The 6,577-nt window shown below is 38.4% G+C and overlaps 1 long non-coding RNA gene and 1 pseudogene across 1 annotated transcript; both read left to right on the top strand.

The window, feature by feature from the left end:
* Positions 1–809: 809 nt before the first annotated feature.
* On the top strand, positions 810–4,826 carry LOC117910792 (annotated as a pseudogene).
* A 1,123-nt stretch (positions 4,827–5,949) lies between these two features.
* LOC117910798 lies at positions 5,950–6,333 on the top strand. Its single transcript, XR_004650787.1, has 2 exons — positions 5,950–5,987; positions 6,076–6,333. It is a non-coding gene; the product is annotated as an uncharacterized LOC117910798 (long non-coding RNA).
* The last annotated feature ends 244 nt before the right edge of the window (positions 6,334–6,577 follow it).

Here is a 6,577-nt window from a genome sequence, read left to right as displayed (position 1 = left end):
GCTTAGAATAGACAGTACATAAATGATTGTGTGTCTTATTTGGATGTAAAACAAAGTAAAATTTGGTAGTCCTTAGTCCTTGTTGTGGTCAAAATACTAGTTCCTTAAGACTTCCAAATGAAAAAAAAAAAAGCCATGTCTATATTTTTCATAGATGATGGGTCTCACTTACAAATTGTAAGCACCTTTAATAAAAATAATAAACATCAACCACAAATTATGCATTTGTCTAGGAAAGAAGTAGAAGAAATGACAACTAATTTGGTTTTGAAATATAACATAAATAATTTATAAAATATTAAGAGAAATAAGATAGTTCATATTGTAAGGATAAAAATTATGAAAGAACTAATAGAGTTAAAAGAGCTTATTTCTCAGAGGGCAAAATAGTTAAAAGAATTCGATCCAAATAGTGAGTAATGTTGGTTAAAGTGGACTTCCTATATGAACTAGGTTGTTGACGTTGGCATATTTGATCCTTACTTCTTAAAATGAATTGTAATTATTAATTTTAAACAAGTTATATTTAAAAGTGTATAGAGTTAAAAATGACTATTTTAAATTATTTCATATGTAATTGTAGGTGTAAATTTTAAGTAAAAAGTTACGAGCATTTTGATAAAATAAAATAAGTGTGGAATTGAGCTCATGTATATAATCCTTTTTAGTTCCATTAATTGTAGACGAAGCAGGTGGTTAGATGTCAACACCAACTAATGAAAATCTTGGATGTATCACATTTAAGTCTATAAATAAGTGTTTCGTCTTCATCCTTCCCTCCAAGTAAACCTCTTAATAACTTCATTTCTACCAATTCAACAATGGCCCTTGAATATTTTTCATCCTACTCCTTACTCCCCCGACTCATCATCACTCCTTGCTTCTTCATATTTCTCATTTTCCTTCTGTACTCAGTATCATTATTCCATGTCACTTTTACATCTGCCTCTACACCTACCACTTCTCTTTTGAAAGTTGAACAAGATCAAGAAGCAGTCGCTCTTCTAACATGGAAGACCAGTCTTGATAATCAAACCCAATCTTTCCTCTCTTCTTGGTTTGGACGCAATTCTTGCCATCATTGGTTCGGAGTGACTTGTCACAGGTCAGGAAGTGTCTCCAATTTAGACCTTCATAGTTGCGGTTTGAGAGGTACACTCCGTAATCTCAATTTCTCATCACTCCCCAACCTCCTCACTCTTAATCTTTATAACAACTCCCTCTATGGAACCATTCCAATCAACATTGGCAATCTTTCCAAATTGATCACATTTCTTGACTTTGGTTTCAATCATTTCACTGGTGTAATATCTCACCAACTTGGATTTCTAACATCTCTTAGCTTTCTATCATTGTGTTTTAATAATTTTAGAGGCTCAATTCCTCATTCCATAGGAAATTTGAGGAACTTAACCACATTATACCTTTATTCTAACAAACTTTTTGGTTCCATCCCTCAAGAAATTGGATTGTTGAGATCTCTTAATGTTCTTGATTTGTCAAATAACAATCTCATTGGTCAAATCCCTTCTTCCATAGGTAACTTAAGGGACTTAACCACTTTGTGCCTTCATACAAACAAACTATCTGGCTCTATTCCTCAAGAGATTGGATTGTTGACATCACTTAATGATCTTGAGTTGGGAACTAATAGTCTCACTGGTCCAATCCCTCCTTCCATAGGTAACTTGAGGAACTTAACCACTTTGTACCTTCATACAAACAAACTATCTGGTTATATTCCTCAAGAGATTGGATTGTTGACATCACTTAATAATCTTGAGTTGGGAAATAATTGTCTCATTGGCCCAATCCCTCCATCCATAGGTAACTTGAGGAACTTAACCACTTTGTACCTTCATATAAACAAACTATCTGGCTCTATTCCTCAAGAGATTGGATTGTTGACATCACTTAATGATCTTAAGTTGTCAATTAACAATCTCACCGGTCCAATCCCTCCTTCCATAGGTAACTTGAGGAACTTAACCACTTTGTACCTTCATACAAACAAACTATCTGGTTCTATTCCTCAAGAGATTGGATTGTTGACATCACTTAATGATCTTGAGTTGGCAACTAATAGTCTCACTGGTCCAATCCCTCCATCCATAGGAAACTTGTCCGGCTTAAACTTTTTGGCCCTTTATTACAACAGACTCAGTGGTGCCATTCCTTCAGAAATGAATAATATCACTCATTTGAAATATTTGCAGTTAGGTGAGAATAACTTCATTGGACAACTACCACAGGAGATATGTCGTGGTAGTGTTCTTGAAAACTTTGCCGCCGTTGGAAACCATTTCACTGGTCCTATTCCAAAGAGCTTGAAAAATTGCACTAGCTTAGTCAGAGTTCGGCTTGACAGAAACCAACTTACGGGACACATAGCCAAAAGTTTTGGTGTATACCCTAATCTAAATTATATTGATCTAAGCAATAACAATTTTTATGGTGAGCTTTCTGAGAAATGGGGGGAGTGCCACATGCTCACAAACCTGAACATCTCCAACAACAAAATTTCTGGTGCTATACCACCTCAACTTGGGAAAGCAATTCAACTGCAACAACTTGATCTCTCCTCAAATCATCTAATTTGGAAGATCCCAAAAGAATTGGGTATGCTTCCTTTACTGTTCAAGTTGTTGCTAGGCAACAACAAACTTTCAGGAAGTATTCCTCTGGAATTGGGAAACTTATCCAATCTTGAAATCCTTGACTTGGCATCAAACAACTTAAGCGGTCCAATTCCCAAGCAACTGGGAAACTTCTGGAAATTATGGTCCTTGAACTTGAGCAAGAATAGATTTGTGGATAGCATTCCTGACGAAATTGGAAAGATGCATCATCTTCAAAGTCTCGATCTTAGTCAAAATATGTTGACAGGAGAGATGCCACTGCTGCTTGGAGAATTACAGAACCTGGAAACGTTGAATCTCTCCCACAACGGGCTATCTGGCACCATCCCACACACGTTTGATGATTTGAGAAGTTTGACAGTTGCTGATATATCCTACAATCAGTTGGAAGGTCCTCTCCCCAACATCAAAGCCTTTGCTCCATTTGAGGCATTCAAAAATAATAAAGGTCTGTGTGGTAATAATGTCACTCATCTCAAGCCATGCAATGCTAGTCGAAAGAAGGCCAACAAGTTTTTCTGTTTTGATCGTAATACTCCTACTTGTGAGCAGTCTATTGTTCTTACTTGCTTTTGTTATTGGCATTTTTTTTCTTTTCCAAAAATTGAGGAAGAGAAAAACCAAGTCTCCTGAAGCAGATGTTGAAGATCTATTTGCAATATGGGGCCATGATGGGGAATTGTTGTATGAGCACATCATACAGGGGACCGACAATTTCAGTTCGAAACAGTGTATTGGCACTGGAGGATATGGTACTGTTTACAAGGCTGAGTTGCCAACAGGTCGGGTTGTTGCTGTGAAAAAGCTTCACTCATCACAAGATGGAGATATGGCTGATTTGAAAGCTTTCAAAAGTGAGATTTATGCTTTAGCACAGATAAGGCACCGCAACATCGTCAAGCTTTATGGCTTCAGTTCATTTGCAAAGAACTCATTTTTGGTTTATGAGTTTATGGAAAAGGGGAGTTTGCAAAACATTCTATGCAACGACGAAGAAGCAGAAAGATTAGATTGGACTGTGAGGCTAAATGTTATTAAAGGCGTGGCTAAAGCTTTATCGTATATGCACCATGATTGCTCACCTCCTGTAATTCATCGAGACATATCAAGCAACAATGTTTTGTTAGATTCAGAATATGAAGCTCATGTATCTGACTTCGGCACGGCTAGGCTTTTAAAGTCAGACTCATCTAATTGGACTTCATTTGCAGGAACTTTTGGTTATACAGCTCCAGGTACATTTTTCTTAGTGCCTTGCTCATCTCTAAATGGCCTCTATACGTCATATGTAACGTTTCTAATTGCTTAGCAGAGCAGAGCATGATCTAATCTTCTTTGCAGAACTTGCTTACACAATGAAGGTGGATAATAAAACCGATGTTTATAGCTTCGGTGTTGTGACATTAGAAGTAATTATGGGAAGGCATCCCGGAGAGCTTATCTCATCCCTGTTATCATCAGCGTCCTCCTCATCTGCATCACCATCAACGGTCGGCCATTTCCTGGTGAATGACGTGATAGACCAGCGCCCCTCACCTCCTGTGAATCAAGTGGCTGAGGAAGTAGTGGTTGCGGTGAAGTTGGCATTTGCATGTTTGTGTGTTAATCCCCAATCTCGGCCAACTATGCAACAAGTTGCTCGAGCACTCTCAACACAGTGGCCACCATTGCCAAACCGTTTTCTGTGATTACGTTGGGTGAGCTGCTGGGTCATGGTCATGGGGATGAAACTAGCTGAGGGTTCTCACTTCTCCATGTAAATTCGTTATGGATTGATTATTACTGAAAATGTAAAAGCAAGAAGGCATACTGTTATGACATCCATGAGGTGGGCGCAAGCAATCGTGCATAATTTCTCTTGTTTTTTGAACTTCTATTATAATATAAAACTACATTATATTATTTTTCTAATATATTTGAAGGGTGGAATGTGCAGGTTATTCAGAAGCATGATCTGCCACCATGTGATGTCCTTGCAACCTTTGGAATATATTTTCCTTTGAAGGGCCCCTCAAGCAGGTACTTCATTTGTATCTATATCAGCTAAAGAGTCGTATGTGATGACATTTTTGTTAAAGAATGTGATGATTTTACCTCCTGTTGCTTCCAATTTTGCAGGTGTATCAGTAACCAAGTAGGCTACTGAATATGAAGAGCCTGCTGGGGATGTACTCAAATTCAATCATCCGGAATCATTGATGTTATCGTTTCAGTTCGATCCTAAGGTGAATGATTTCATTAACATGAAAATCTCGTTTCTCTCTCTCATTTGTATAGACCCGTAAATTGGTTGTGATGCAGGGCTGTCGTGGAGGAGTGCGGGAATGCCGATGACCGTGTCTCTACTTCTGAGCTGCCAAACAATCTGCATCACCGGATGCTTGGACAAGTTGATTTTATTAATGGGCGGCCCTCCATGCAGGTTTGATCAGCTTCTGCTCTGTTATTCACTCTATTCAAAGAGCTAAAACAAGGCTGCCATTTTCACAGGGTTTCTCTGGGATGAATCCGGTTAACCAAAGCAGCTGGAATAAAGTTCAGTGTGAAATGATCCCAGCCTTCTTATCCTTTGCCGACTACTTTCGGCCAAGGTTCTTCCTGCTCGAGAATGTGAGGATCTTCATGTCTTTCAACAAAGGACAGCATTCTGACAAACTCTAGTTTCGTAGAGCAGTCTATGAAGCATTCATCAGCATTATTAGATTGTAATTTCCACCTTGGTCTTGAGCTGTGGTCACAACTGTTGAGGGTTTTGCAGATTTTTCCAAAATTTTGTACCTAACATTGAATCAAATCCCATCCTCTTGGGTCCCCATGATGTAATTTTCACAAACTGGACAACCCAGACAGGTCTTAGAATTTAGGAGGCCATAAAAAGATGAGGATTGAATTGAATACGAGATGTATTGACTCCAATTGCAAAGCTGTAATTTGAACAGAGAACAGAGGATTTTACATTCTAGACGTGAGGGGCTTATATCTAGGAAATAAAGTGGGAGCTTCAGATAAAACTCTTTGAAGTCTGATATGGAAAATTTCTGTTGTGTGTCTCACAGGATATACTCTGGTGTCAATAACACTGGAGATTTGGAGACGCGTCATGGAGACATGGGCCTAATTGCATGGGACGTGCTCCTTCCATCTGGGGCAATCATCCCTAGATACTTCAAGCATCATGATCCTCAATGGTTTTATCTTCATATCTCGATCCAGATTGTGGGTTTTCTTCCGGGTTTGCTACTGTCGTCGCAGGAAGGACCTCTACAATGGACTGGAGTCTTATCGCATTCCCAAATTCAAGATTCACAGACCCTCGGATCCTTGGTGTTTTTCCTTGGCATTCTTCAGGTTTGTTTCACTCTGCCTGGGCCTTCACTCGACAGTAACTAAATATATTTCTTCAAGCATGCTGGAAACTAAGTTTTCTTCTTCTCAGGTAATGGCATTGATTCTAAGGCCGGACAAGACATCCAAACAGCGCAAGTACTGGAACTAGTAACATCACTTGGTAGGGAGACTTGCTCTCATCTTGGGAGCTCTGAATATTGTGTTTGGACTTTGAGTGGCAGAAGCAGGCTTGGGGTGGAAGATAGGATATGGGTTTCTTGTGACAGTAAGTGTCCTTGGGGCTGGGGAGATCCAACATGTAATCTTACAATTTTTTAATAGATTGTTGAGAGTGATAATTCCCAAACTGTTGAAATCACTTTTTTTTTTTTTTTAACTATGAGTTTTTTGTTATTATCTCCCTTCAAAATGGGTGACAAACTGTATTTTTTTTGTTAAGAAGAAACAAGCAACTCAAGGAGAACATGATCTAAATAGCATATGAGCATATTGAACAAAACTACTTCCTACACTTGCATAGTTTAATTTGATAATAAAAAAAAACGCATTTTAGTAAAATCCCCGATAAGGAGAATAAATTTATATTTAGG

The sequence above is a fragment of the Vitis riparia genome, unplaced genomic scaffold (genome assembly GCF_004353265.1).
Source record: "Vitis riparia cultivar Riparia Gloire de Montpellier isolate 1030 unplaced genomic scaffold, EGFV_Vit.rip_1.0 scaffold861_pilon_pilon, whole genome shotgun sequence".
Classification (NCBI taxonomy): Eukaryota; Viridiplantae; Streptophyta; class Magnoliopsida; order Vitales; family Vitaceae; genus Vitis; species Vitis riparia.
Note: the sequence above shows the minus strand (reverse complement) of the source record. Positions and strands in the feature narration are given on the sequence as shown.